This window comes from Hoplias malabaricus, chromosome 11 (genome assembly GCF_029633855.1).
Source record: "Hoplias malabaricus isolate fHopMal1 chromosome 11, fHopMal1.hap1, whole genome shotgun sequence".
Classification (NCBI taxonomy): Eukaryota; Metazoa; Chordata; class Actinopteri; order Characiformes; family Erythrinidae; genus Hoplias; species Hoplias malabaricus.
Window position 1 is genome coordinate 28,793,226 of NC_089810.1, and position 15,029 is coordinate 28,808,254.

The 15,029-nt window shown below is 43.2% G+C and overlaps 2 pseudogenes; both read right to left on the minus strand.

Moving 5' to 3' along the window:
* Positions 1 to 1,404: 1,404 nt before the first annotated feature.
* Positions 1,405 to 5,090, minus strand: LOC136709571 (extracellular calcium-sensing receptor-like; annotated as a pseudogene).
* Positions 5,091 to 9,914: 4,824 nt separating this feature from the next.
* On the minus strand, positions 9,915 to 14,346 carry LOC136709323 (extracellular calcium-sensing receptor-like; annotated as a pseudogene).
* Positions 14,347 to 15,029: the final 683 nt, after the last annotated feature.

Here is a 15,029-nt window from a genome sequence, read left to right on the forward strand (position 1 = left end):
ACGAGACAATTTATATTTCTGTAGATTTATCAATGTAAGACACACGAAATTACATTTTGTGGATATAAAAAAAGACATTCAGGATGATACACGTCACTAAGTTCTATATGTGTGCTTTTTGGAGAAGTGGGAAATGCATGTGACCAGGCCTTAGGGTTTCGATTTCCTAATGATTATTCAACGGCCATTAGCTATTGATGAATGACTGATTAAGTCATGTGGGGTGCAAAAGGCTTTTGGCCGTTACCACAGGTGGCCATTGACCAAATATGTTGGCTAGAGTCTGTGTGTGTGCATGTGTGTGTGTGTGTGATGTCCCAACAGAAAATAAAATAATTAATTCACTTGAATGGGCGGCACGGTGGCGCAGCAGGTAGTGTCTCAGTCACACAGCTCCAGGGGCCTGGAGGTTGTGGGTTTGATTCCCACTCCGGGAGACTGTCTGTGAGGAGCTGGTGTGTTCTCCCCATGTCCGCATGGGTTTCCTCTGGGGGCTCCGGTTTCCTCCCACAGTCCAAAAACACACGTTGGTAGGTGGATTGGCGACCGTGGTTCCGTAGGTGTGAGTGTGTGTGTCTGTGTTGCCCTTTGGTGGACTGGCGCCCCCTCCGGGGTGTGTTCCTGCCTTGTGCCCAGTGATTCAGGGGGGGCTCTGGACCCTGAACTGGATAAGTGGTTACAGATAATTAATGAATGATAATTCACTTGAGATCCCGTAGGAGCCAGCTGCCTTTCACCAAAACTCTTATAAAGTGCGTGCCCTGGTAATGACTGTAGTCACTGTATGAAGTAAAATAAACCTCTATATAGACAAAAGATATCAGTTCCATGTTAATTATACTGTGTACATATGAAATATGAAGTGAGTGTAAGGAGGTGTTGAAGTAAACAACTCATAGTTGTCATTTAAACACAGCAACCCCAAAATAGAATAATTATTTGTACTGGATCAGATTCCAAAGCCAAAACTTAGAAGCCATTAATATTTAATATAATTCCTGTAAAGTTCGGTTAGGCTCTGTGCATCTGTGCATCAGCCTCCCTAGGCAGGGACATTAAGTTTTTCAACTTCTGCATTGTTAAATAATCAAAGAACAATATGTAGGCTTACAGTTAGAATCGAATTATTTTAATTTCGTATTTTAATATTAAAATTGATATATGTAAAGGTTTTCCAAAAACATAGTAGGCAATGGTGAGTTCTTCCAATAGATAAAACATTCTCAAGAACAAATATGAGAGAAGCATGAGTTTATTGTTTTCTTTTTACTTTAGTCATTTTATTCATGAATTATGAATGGACCACACGTGAAGGCCAAAAGTCAAAGGTTATGTTACATTTATTCATTTCTAATCAAAATGGAATTTCAAGGAAGATATTTATTTAACACAATTTTTAAACCATTACAGAGACTTGGAAGGTACTTTACTCATGAGGTGTTTCTTGGTATTCTGTTCTGGCTTAAACAAGATTATGAAACACTTGGGAGCAAAAATGCAAACTATTAAACCAAAGCTTGAAGCCAAAATTGCGAATATCTCTACAGCCACAGTGAACTTTCCAGGAGAACTGATATAAGCTGGAATAAATGTGACCCAAACTGCACAGAATATGAGCATGCTGAATGTGATGTACTTGGCTTCATTGAAGTTATCAGGCAGCTTCCGAGCCAGAAAAGCCAAAACAAAACATAGAAGAGCCAGGAATCCTATATAACCCAGCACTGCCCAGAATCCTACAGCTGAACCTAATCCACATTCCAGAATGATTCTCTCCTTGTAGTGCTTTAGGTTTTTGAAGGGGAAAGGAGGGGATATTGTTAACCAAAGCACACAAATAATGACCTGAATGAAAGTGAAGGCAAAGACACTGAGTCTCTGCTGTGGAGGCCCAAACCACTTCATGACATTACTGCCTGGAAGTGTAGCCCTGAAGGCCATTAACACCACTATTGTTTTCCCCAGAACACAGGAGATACAGAGGACGAAGGTGATGCCGAATGCTGTGTGGCGAAGCATGCAGGACCACTCAGAGGGCTGACCAATGAATGTAAGTGAACAGAGGAAACACAGAGCCAGTGAGAAGAGCAGCAGGAAGCTCAGCTCTGAGTTGTTGGCTCAGAAATTGGGAGTTTTCCGATTTCTGTAGAAAACTGCAGCTACACATACAGTTATGAAGGCCCCAGCCGCAGAGAATGCTGTCAAGACAATGCTCAGATTGTCCCCCCAGGACAAGAACTCCACAGGTTTGGGGAAGCAGCTGTCTCTATTGGCATTAGGCCAGAGCTCAGGAGGGCACGGTATACAGTTCAAAGAATCTAAGAGATTGAAAAGCATATACAGAACCAAATATCAGAGATATTTCATTCAAAAGAATGAAAAATGAGGAAATTATACTGTCTACAGAAAAACCACTACATGTAAAACACTCAGTCAGGAGAAACAAGTATTTTCAAGATTTCCCTAGATTGAACATTCAGCATTATGTGTAGCCTACCTGTTCTGTTACTGATCTCTCCTTCTGCGCATGGTATACAGTCATAGCAGCAGACTGGCCTTCCTTTCTGTACAGCCTTCCTAGTGCCAGGAGGACAACTCTCACTGCACACAGACACTGGCACCTGTGAAAGACAGTAGACAGATGCAAAACATTGTCAGATGAAAAACATTTGAAGATAACATTTACATACACACTTAGTAATTATGGTTTTACAAGGTTTCTGTAATAAAGAAATGGTTCTATATAGGACACTGGACACTCAAAGAACATTTGGCATGATTAAAGTGTTCTTCAGATTGGAGAATATGCTATTGATGGTTCCATATAACTTTTAGAAAAGCGATATGGCACCAAATTAGGTTCTTCTTGATATTGTACTAAAAGAAGACTCTTTTTTGTTCCTAAACATTATACATAATCATCTCTAGCATATTCTCCATTAATCTGAAGAACCATTTCACAATGCAACAAACCCTTCAATCAAGCAAAAGGTTCTTCAAATGTTCATGGTTCTATATAAAACCATTATCTTTACACACAAACCCTTGTAGCATCATTATCTATAACTGTAGCTTAATGTATACCTCTGTCTGTCCCCCCACCCAGCGGATTGCTCTGCTCATACTGAACTCTTGTCCCTTTGGTTTGGAGGAGTCGTATTGGCCCACTGCCACAAAATCCAAAGCCCCATCTTTTTGAACTTGCCAGTTTATGAGTTCATAGACAGCCACAGGGTCACCGTTGGGATCAAACGTGACCTGATAACCATTCTTCATGGTGAAATTCACTCTCTTGAGCTGATCGAGTATCTGTAGTGGCAAAGCAATTATAAATCTTAATCTATTATTAAACGCCATACTATGATACTGATTGATTATGAATGCATTTGAATGCAGAAATGTGCTTTAACTAATTAATAGAATTATTATTTAAATTACAATGCAAGCTAGGTGTAAATTTCAAATATTTATTTATTTATTTATTTTATTTTTTTATCTTTTTTCTTCTTTTGTATACCTGCCATGGTGCGACCTGAATGCTCTTGTCGCACTGCCTGTCATTACAGATAACACCGTGGATGGCATGCGCTATGGCATATGTAGCTTTGTACACCATGTTAGTGATACGCAGCTGTGACGTGTCTGTGTACGCGTTCTGCAGCGCGCGGATGTCCTCGCTGCCGTCACATACCCGCGCGCCCTGAGAGACCCCCGTCAGGCTACAGCTGAACGAGCTCTCCCAGAATTCCGTTAACAGTGGTGATTTGAGAGCTTGTGCTGGAGAGAGGTCTAAGAGAAACTCCCGGAGCCCTGGGATCACTGAGCGGGGAAAACCGAACCCTATTGCCCCAGCGCACATGTTAAAGCGCAGAAACTCTGGATCGATTATCCATGTCTCACTGCCAATCCACTGAAGAGGAGGCGGTGGATTTCTCACCAGTTCTTCTAATAAAACTCGCATTTCGCCCGAGGCCAAAAACGCTACGATTACCCTCGCAGTTGATCTGCGGATGACATTTGAAACTCGCTCCACTTTACTGTGCGGATCTGTTCTGTAAAAGGCCTCCGAGTACTCCACACAGATATCCTCCTCCTGCGCAGCCTTTAGAAACGAGGCCATTCCGTTATTCCCATAATCTGAGTCACTGCGCACTGCTCCAATCCATGTCCAGCCAAAATGTTTCACCATTCTGACCAGCGCTGCCGCTTGGTGGTGGTCACTTGGCACGGTCCTGAGGAAGGAAGGGTACTGACGCTTATCGCTCAAACACGCGCAGGTTGCAGAGTTGCTAACCTGTTATTCAAAATATAGAATTAAACAACCAATGTTGATGAAAGCTTTAGAACTTTGTTTCATTTATAACCCTTAGAGCTAGGGCACAATTTAGAACATTAGAGTGCTACGTGTGGCCTTATCTTTCTTCCACTAATAATTTAACACCAGAATTTTATTCTAGACCGTATAGAAGCCTACAGTATTCACCTGTGGAATTCCGAAGAGACTGAGTATTCTGGCCATGCTGATGGAGGGTGTGGAAGCAGACTCTCCTACGAGAGCAGGTACAGCAGCAGCTGAAAATTTTGGACATGCATTTTTATCATTAAAAAATGGTTCCATGCCACTAGCAAACTGAAATGCAATCTTTGTCGACATAGGCACTGCTGCGCACGAGTCATATATCTGGTAGCCCAACATGATTCCCGGCAGGAGATCTGTGCTGTTGTTGATCTCGTGAATAGTGAACTCCATTGCGCGAGCATAGCTCAGCTCCCTGAAATCCATACTGTGCAGAAATAGTTAAACAATGCAGAAAGAGTTTTAAAAAACTATTTAAACAAGTTTTAGTACAATATTTGCAGAAACAGGTGTACCACATTCCTCACACCGACCTCCCAGAGCACCTTGGTTGCAGTGGCAGCCTGGTGAAGGTGTTCTGTCCTAATCTCACAAAGTAATGAATGGAGAAAATCCCACCAACCACGAAGTCTCCATTTAAATAAAGACCAGGAGACTGAGGTTCAGCCCAGAGCCTGCAGGTGACCGGATTAGCTTTACACGCTGAAGGACTGGGCCCAGGCATCCACAGCATTGATAAAAATACCATAAGACCTAAAGTGAGCTGCATGGCATCACAAATAAATATTCTGAAGGCCTAAGTAGCTGCTTTAAATAGTGACTTTATTTGCCCTGGTAATAACTGGGGTGAACTGGGCACAGGGGTGTTGTCTTGAATATTAATTGCAGTGACGGGCAAAGATTATATTTTCCCCTGTGCTTAACTGTGGAGCTGTGCTGAAATAATTGGGTTTCATCTTCTCCAGGAAATATGTTTAGTTCCCTTGATTTATTCCAAATTTGCATTTGAGTTGCATTCCCGGTTAAGTGCTGCTTTTTACAATTTGTCACATTTTAACCACCTTATTTCCCACTAAATAATAAATACCATTAATAAATAATTTTCCTATTATTTGCCTGTTTTTACAATGCAGTGTTCTATTCCTTTTTGTGCAAGAGCTGTTACCATTTAGAAGTGTTGCAAAAAATTCCAATATTTTTATGTTGCTTGAATGGAGGATGGGGCCGCACGGTGGCACAGCAGGTAGTGTCGCAGTCACACAGCTCCACGGTCCTGGAGTGGTGGGTTTCAATCCCATTCCGTGTCTGTTAGGAGTTTGATGTGTTCCCCCCATATACGCATGGGTTTCCTCTGGGTTCTCTGGTTTCCTCCCACGGTCCAAAATCTATGTGGAATTTAACTGGTTTATGAACCGGTATTTGAAAATGTGTGTCAACCCCACAACCCCACCCCTTGAGTAGTAGCCATTTACATTCCTTCCAATTAGAAGGCAGCGCAGCTACACTTTGAGTTGTGTTTTTGCACACGAACTTGGTTCCAGTCAGTATACCTATGAACCTACTGAAAATATTCATTCATTCATTATCTGTAACCGCTTATCCAGTTCAGGGTCGTGGTGGGCCCAGAGCCTACCTGGAATCATTGGGTGCAAGGCAGGAACACACCCTGGAGGGGGCACCAGTCCTTCACAGGGCAACACACACTCACACCTAAGGACACTTTTGAGTCACAAATCCACTTACCAACGTGTGTTTTTGGACTGTGGGAGGAAACCGGAGCACCTGGAGGAAACCCACGCGGACACGGGGAGAACACACCAACAGTCATCTGGAGCAGGAATCAAACCCACAACCCCCAGGTCCCTGGAGCTGTGTGACTGCGACACTACCTGCTGCGCCACCGTCCTGCCTACTGAAAATATACAGGCACTTTACCAATAGCAGGATATGAGACATGTTTATATTTCAACCTACTGCCACAAAATAGTATACAAATATTTGTAAATTATTCTATCATTTTGTGTATTTATATATTTATGTTTTCTAATAGTCTTCTGGCCCCGACACGGGAGGTGAGGCTAACAGGGGCGCACCACGGGGGGATCCAGGGTTGAAGAAATCTCTCAAGAGTAGGCCCATCAGTCCCTCTAAACCCTCTACAGCTCCAGCACGTGTCCTGCGAGCAGCACAAGCCCCTGCCTCCATGGACGTCGTCGCAGGGCCCCTTGCCTCCGTGGACGTCGCCGCAGGGCCCAAGCTTCCAAGGATGTCACTGCAGTCTCTCCTAACTCCCAGGACTATCTTTCAAGCATCTATGCATTTCAGGAGGACTTTTATAGGCGATACCGCGCTGCTGCTCATGTCCCCGAGAAGGCAGCTAACATGGCCATTGCTTCAGTGAAAGATATTGCTCTGGCAGAGGAAGCACTGACCTGTCCTACTCCTCCTGTCATTTTCCAGGTCATGTTTGTCAAATCTCTCCTTAGAGGAGAAGCGTTACAGTGGGCAGAACAGTTAATTAAGGAAAAGGCCCAGTATCCTACCATGGAGACTTTCTTGGAACTCATAAAGGAAAGATTCTCCGCTCCGGATCCAGCAAGGACGGCGATCCCAGCCACTCCTGTTCCTGAAAAGGTGGCTTCCTCCGCCGCACCTGTCCCTGAGAAGGCAGCTTCCAAGGCCACTCCTGTCCCCGTGAAGGCGGCACCCACCGCTCCTGTCCCCGTGAAGGCGGCAACCGCCGCTCCTGTCCCCGTGAAGGCGGCACCCGCCGCTCCTTTCTCTGTGAAGGCGGCTTCCTCGGCCACACCTATCCCAGCAAAGGCAGCTTCCTCAGTCGCTCCTGTCCCCAAGAAGGCGGCTTCCTCAGTCGCTCCTGTCCCCGAGAAGGCGGCTTCCTCTGCCTCTCCTGTCCACGAGAAGGCGGCTTCCTCGGCCGCTCCTGTCCCCGAGAAGGCGGCTTCCTCGGCCGCTCCTGTCCCCGAGAAGGTGGCTTCCTCGGCCGCTCCTGTCCCCGAGAAGGCGGCTTCCTCGGCCGCTCCAGTACCCTAGAAAGCGGCCTCCTCGGTCGCTCCTGTCCCCGAGAAGGCGGCTTCCTCGGCCGCTCCTTTACCCTAGAAAGCGGCCTCCTCGGTCGCTCCTTTCCCCGAGAAGGCGGCTTCCATGGCCGCTCCTTTCTGGCTTCACAGAATTCCAGTAAGACAAGATTTGACATGAAATGTAAAAACAAAATATAAAACCCTCAAGTGAGCAAGCCAGGGGTGACAGTGGCAAGGAAAAACTCCCCCAGCTGAGAAAGAAACCTTGGGAGGAACCAAGGCTCACAAGGGGTGAGCCATCCTCCTCTGGTCAATCTACTGGTGATAATAGTTAGTAGTCCGTGAGAACTTCAGTGTAGGGGCAGCTTCAAGGCACTTGGTTGCAGGAGCGTGGGCAGCTGATATGAAGCGTGGAGGAGGATCTCGACAGTCATCCATCAGTGTCCAGACAGACAGGTGGGCAGTCGTTTACTCGGAAAGATGTAAAGGGATGGAATTAGTTTTGAACTGTTTTGTGTTTGTAAAGTAGAAAATGTAAAGAATATTTCCAGAGTGTGGCTAATGACTCCGGCAAATCTGACTATGACAGCTTTAACTAAAAGGAGAGAACCAGAAGGACACACAGACACGGGAGCATCCTGAAACACTGGCATCCCTCCGCTCCACCGTCAACAAACCTGAGTGATCGCGAGAAGCGGCGAAGATCATTCCAGAGTGGGGGCTTTATAAGAAAAGGCTCTTCCCCCAGCTGAGGCCTTCTGAATTCTGGGAACAATTAAAAATCCAGTAGTCTGTGATCTGAGTGAACGTGGAGGCTCATAATAGGAAATTGTATCTTGAAGTTATTCAAGCCCATGTAGAGCTTTATATGTTAATAACAAAATTTTGTAGTCAATGCGGAATTTAACAGGCAGCCAATGAAGAGATGATAGAACTGGGCTAATATGTTCAAATTTTCTAGTTTTAGTGAGGACCCTGGCTGCAGCATTTTGAACTAGTTGAAGTTTTCTTAAATTGCTGCTGGTGCATCCTGACAGTAGTGCGTTACAGTAGTCAAGCCTTGAAGTAATAAAGGCATGTACTAATGTTTCTGCATCCTGAAGGGATAAGACATTTCTAATCTTAGCAATATTGCGAAGATGTAAAAAAGCTGTCCTAGTGATACTGCCTATGTGTTGATCAAATGATAAATCCGGGTCAATTATGACACCAAGATTTTTTGCTGCTGAACCAGGTTTAACTGGAAAGTCAGCGAGATTTAAAATTATATCTGACAATTTATTTCTTGCCACTTTTGGACCCAAAAGCGGGACCTCTGTTTTGTTGCTGTTTAGAAGGAGGAAGTTACGCAACATCCAGCCTTTCACGTCTTTTACACAGTCCTCTATTTTCTTTAATTTGTGTTTGTCATCGGGCTTGGCTGAAATATACAATTGCGTGTCGTCTGCGTAACAGTGAAAGTTAATGTCATGGTTTCTTATAACTGTGCCTAGCGGTAACATGTATAATGTAAACAACAATGGTCCTAAAATAGAGCCTTGTGGAATTCCAAATCTTACTTTAGAATAATTTGAATTTAGATTGTTTACTTTTACGAATTGGTAACGTTCCGTTAAGTAAGATTTAAACCATAATAGGGCTGTCCCTGTGATTCCAACCATGTTTTCTAACCTTTCTATGAGAATATTGTGGTCTATTGTATCGAAGGCTGCGCTTAGGTCAAGAAGCACCAGCAGGGATACGTGGCCTTGATCAGAGGCAAGAAGAAGATCATTTGTTATCTTGACTAGATCTGTCTCTGTACTATGATGTTGCCTGAATCTAGTTGTTGGGCCACGGATTTTTCTAAGATCTTGGACAGAAATGGAAAATTTGAAATAGGCCTGTAATTAGACAGTGTACTAGCATCAAGATTTGGTTTCTTGATCATAGGTTTAATAACTGCTAGTTTAAAAGCTTTAGATACATGGCCCAGGCTAAGGGATGAGTTTACTATAGTTAAAAAAGGATCGATAATAGCTGGTAGTACTTCTTTGAGCAATTTTTTGGGAATTGCATCAAGTGTGCAAGTTGTACAGAGAAGCTGTTTGTCTTCTCTGTAGCTTCCACTTTATATTCCAATTCTAAATCCATTCATTCATTCATTCATTATCTGTAACCGCTTATCCAATTCAGGGTCGTGGTAATTCTAAATCCAATAAAGGAAATCTTTTCAGCATGTAAATCTAAACCCATGTGTGTGTAGCACTACTCCAGGCAATAATGAAGGCATGGGATGACATACATGCAAATAAGTGCCAGGGATGGATCAGCCATACAAGGTTTGTTTATTTCTCCATCACTTGGCCATAGAGAATAATACAGCCAATGTGCATGGCTTCCTCTGGCTTGACCAGGATCAAAGGCAGAATGCAGAGTGCCATCCGTGACATGATTGTATCATTCATGTTTCACCTATGTACTGCAAATGGTGGGACAAAAACTATTTTACCAACACTTTTTTACACTCTTTTACAATTTTACCAAAATGAGAACTTTCCAGGAGAGCTGACATAAGCTGGGATGAATGTCACCCAAACTGCACAGAATATGAGCATACTGAATGTGATGAACTTGACTTCATTAAAGTTATCAGGCAGCTTCCGAGCCAGAAAAGCCAAAACAACCTAATCCACATTCCAGGATGATCCTCTCCTTGTAGTGCTTTAGGTTTTTGAAGGGGAAAGGAGGGGATATTTTTAACCACAGCACACAAATAATAACCTGTATGAGAGTAAAAGCAAGGACACTGAGCCTCTGCTGTGGAGGCCCAAACCACTTCATGACATTACTGCCTGGAAGTGTAGCCCTGAAGGCCATTAACACCACAGTTGTTTTCCCCAGAACACAGGAGATGCAGAGGACGAAGGTGATGCCGAATGCTGTGTGGCGAAGCATGCAGGACCACTCAGAGTGTCTCCCAATGAATGTAAGTGAACAGAGGAAACACAGAGTCAATGAGAAGAGCAGCAGGAAGCTCAGCTCTGAGTTGTTGGCTCTGACAATGGGAGAAGTCCTGTGTCTGTAGAAGACTGTAGCCACAGACACAGCAATAAAGGCCCCAGTGATGGAGAATACAGTCAGGATGATGCTTAGAGTGTCGTCCCATGATAGAAACTCCACAGGCTTTGGCAAGCAGCTGTCTCTTTGTGCACTGGGCCAGAACTCTGGAGGGCAGTGGATACAGTCCAAGGAATCTAAGATGTCAGTAGAGAGGGAAGTCAGAGCTTTGTAACATAATTAACCCAACAACAGGATTGTCTAATCTAATTGTCAAATGGCTGGTTTCTTTGGGGTTATATTTCCCAAAAAATCAGGAACAAATTGTATTTAAAACATGGACTATGCAGCCCTATTGGGATTAGATATGACACCCTATACCAAGGCTTTATATTAAAAACCCTAGAGTGCAATAAAATCAAGAATATGGGTTATTCAGAACAAAGGTCTCACATGCAAAATGTCACCCAGGGAAGGTGTTGTCATAATTGAAATGAATTAAATAAAATGCATTGTATTGCCGTGAACAATGTATAGTTATATACGTTGTCAGATTTTGGTGGGAATTGGATAATTGGATTGTTTCCTAAACAAGATATGTAAAGAAGGGTGTAGTTTAATTTTGAGAAAAATTGCAGTTAAAGAAATACAATAAAGGCATCCAATTTTTGTTTGGAGTTTCAGGGCCATAATCCATGGCCATGTCTTCCTTTCCTCCTCCCTTTGTCACACTGGCAAAGTACAAACAGAAATGCCACTGCTTACTTTTTTTAAAGTGAATCTATCTTAGTATGACTCTCAAATGCAATGTGTTTTCATAAAGCTAAAATAGAATAATAATAAAATAAAATAAAAAATAATAATAATAAAAAAACTACCAATAATAAAAAGGACAATTAACAAGACACATGTAAAAACAATAAGATGATGAAAAAGGGGGGAAATGAAAAAGAGCATGCTCATTCATTATCTGTAACCACTTATCCAAGTCAGGGTCGCGGTGGGTCCAGAGCCTACCTGGAATCATTAGGCACAAGGCGGGAATACACCCTGGAGGGGGCGCCAAACACACGCCACCTACCTACGTGTGTTTTAGGACTGTGGGAGGAAACCGGAGCACCCGGAGGAAACCCACGCGGACACAGGGGGAACACACCAACTCCTCACAGACAGTCAGCCGGAGCGAGAATCGAACCCACAACCTCCAGGCCCCTGGAGCTGTGTGACTGCGACACTACCTGCTGCACCACCGTGCCACCCCAAGAGCATGCTCAGAAATAGCTAAAACAATAAATGCCCACCTCGGCCCACTATACTCTTGATGGTTATTTGCCAATCTTAAACTTTTATTTATTTACATATTTATTTTTATTTTACCTTGGTTACATTGTTTCTTTTCTCATACTTTTAAATTCACTAGTGGTAAATTCACACTATTGTTAAATTAACACTGAGAGGGTTACTTACGTTTGAGCACACACTTTGTTAATTTAACAGTAATAGTGTTTATAAACACTGACAAATGTGCTATGTGGGACAAATTATAGTTCAAATAGGTGCAAATCAAAGGAGGCGTTCATGCCCACAATGACCTTAAGTATCTTTATCATTCTGACAGAGGACAAGGATACAAAGGGAAGGTAAAATCTTCATTCAGCATTATGTTTTGTAGTAATCAAACCTGTTCTGTTACTGATCTCTCCTTCTGCACATGGTATACAATCATAGCAGCAGACTGGCTTTCCTTTCTGTACAGCCTTCCTAGTGCCAGGAGGACAACTCTCACTGCACACAGACACTGGCACCTACAAAAGATACAAGAAAAGATTCATATGCCACTTTTTATGTTTTATTTGCTAAATTCATCAAATGATCAAAGCTCAAATATCTTAAATTTGAAAGCAATGTGGTCTGGTTGTATAGCATTCAAGGGCATGTATATTTGAATAACTGGGAGCATTGTACTGTAGTTCTGTGTGTCCCCCCATCCAGCTGATCTTTCTGCTCATACTGAACTCTTGTCCCTTTGGTTTGGACGAGTCGTAGCGGCCCACAGTCACAAAATCCAAACCACCAACTTTCTTGACCTGCCAGTTTATAAGCTCATAGACGGCTACAGGGTCACCACTGGAATCAAATGTGACTCTATAGCCATTCTTTGTAGTGAAGTTCACTTTCTTGATTTGGTTGCGTATCTGCAGCAGGACACAATTTGATTAAATATATTAATATGTACTGCTTAATCATGAGCAGTAACATTGCTATATGCATATCTTTATATGGAGTATAATACCTGCCATGGTGCGACCTGAATACTCTTGTCGCACTGCGTGTCATTACAGATAACACCGTGGATGGCATGCGCTATGGCGTATGTAGCTTTGTACACCATGTTAGTGATACGCAGCTGTGACGTGTCTGTGTACGGGTTCTGCAGCGCGCGGGTTTCCTCGCTGCCGTCACATTCCCGCGAGCCCTCGGTAACCCGTCAGACTACAGCTGAACGAGCTCTCCCAGAATTCCTTTAACAGCGGCGATCTGAGGGCTTGTGCTGGAGAGAGGTCTAAAAGAAACTCCCGGAGCCCTGTGATCACTGACTTGGGGATGCCGAATCCAATAGCCCCAGCGCACATGTTATACCTCAGAAAATCTGGGTCTGTGATCCATGTTTCGCTACCAATCCACTGAAGAGGACGCGGCGGATTTTTTGCCAATTCCTCCAAGAGAAACCTCATGTCGCCTGAGGCCATAAAAACTACTATAACTCAGGCTGTTGACCTGCGGATGAAGTTCGCCACTCTCTCCAGTTTACTGCGCGGCTGGGTTCTGTAGTAGGCCTCCGAGTACTCCACACAGATCCCCTCCTCCTGCGCAGCCTTTAGAAACGAGGCCATTCTGTAATTCCCATAATCCGAGTCACTGCGCACTGCTCCAATCCATGTCCAGCCAAAACACTTCACCATTCTGGCCAGCGCTGCCGCTTGGTGGTGGTCACTCGGTATTGTCCTGAAGAAAGCAGGGTACTGACGCTTATCGCTTAAACACACGCAGGTGGTGTAGGGACTCACCTGGTCGTTTAGAGAAAGAAATCATTATTTTTCCTAATTTTTTTTTTTCTGTATGCACACTGGTATGTTACATAAACATCTATTTTAATGTTAACTGTATTCCAAATCTACAGACACATTGCCATTATGACAAATTTTTCTACAGTATTCACCTGTGGAATTCCAAAAAGACCAAGTATCCTGGCCATGCTAATAGTGGGGGTGGAAGCAGAATCTCCTACAAGTGCAGGTACAACCTATAGATTTTACGCAGGAACTGGTATAATTTACAAATGTCTCCCCGCCACTAGCAAACTGAAATCCCACTTTGATCGCCATAGGAACGGCAGAGCAGGAGTCATGTATCTCGTATCCTAACGTGATTCCTGGCAGAAGATCTGTGCTGTTGTTGATCTCGTGGAAGGTGAACTGCATGGCACGAGCGAAGCGTAGCTCCCGGAAATCCATACTGTTTAAACAAACAAACAAACAAATAAATAAAAAAATAACAAACAATAATTGAAATAGCTTTAGAGTAAATCATAGCATTAGTTTCATATTTTACAAATCAGTAAAACAAATGAGCACAATAAAGATAAACTCTAACTTCTTTATAATTCAAAAGAAACGTCTTGTTGGGTATTCATTCAGATATTCAGACAGACCTCCCAGAGCATTGTGGTTGTAGTGGTTGTCTTGTGTAGGTGTTCTGCTCTGATCTTGTGTAGAAATGAATAGAAAACACCGCTCCAATAACAAAGTCTCCGTTCATAAATATACCAGGTGTCTGGGGCTCAGCCCACAGCCTGCAGCTGACTGGGTCAGATGTGCAGGCTGCAGGACTGAAGGTAGTTATCCCCAGCATTGAAGCAAATGGCATCAGAATTGACATAAGCTGCATGGCATACACAGCAGTGTCCAGACCTGTAAGAGTAGAATAACAGGCATATAAATAACCGCCTTTCTATACTGACAAGTGGGTTTAAAATGGGCAAAAGGGGCATGGTCTAGTATAAACAAAATGGAATGACGACATGTTTGTAGTCTATAATAGTGTGTCCCTGAAGACAACATATGACCTCTGGTAGACATCATGAACCTCAGAAAATATTCACCATGCTCATGTAAATATTTTATACTGCATTTACATGTGATAAAAGCTACACCATGTTTTGTAAATAAAGTAAAACCTTATTACAGTAATAAAGTAATAATAAAAAAAAGACATATTCATACATTTATACATTCATATTCTTCAACCTTTTCATCCTGATCAGAGTTATGGTGAATTAATTTCACACTGACATTCACTACCCAATGTGCTTTTTGGAATGTGGAAAAAAAACCAGAAAGACAGGAGAAAACTTTTGCAGACATAAGAAGAACACAAAACATCTTACAGACACTGACCTAAGTGTCAAACCCAGGACCCCAGGACCTTGGAGTTGTGTGGCAGCAACATTACCCCAGTGTGAACCAGAGTGTGGACCTTGATTAACTCTTACCGTGTAATAAATTGAAGACGTTTGTCGTTAACTTTTCCATCCC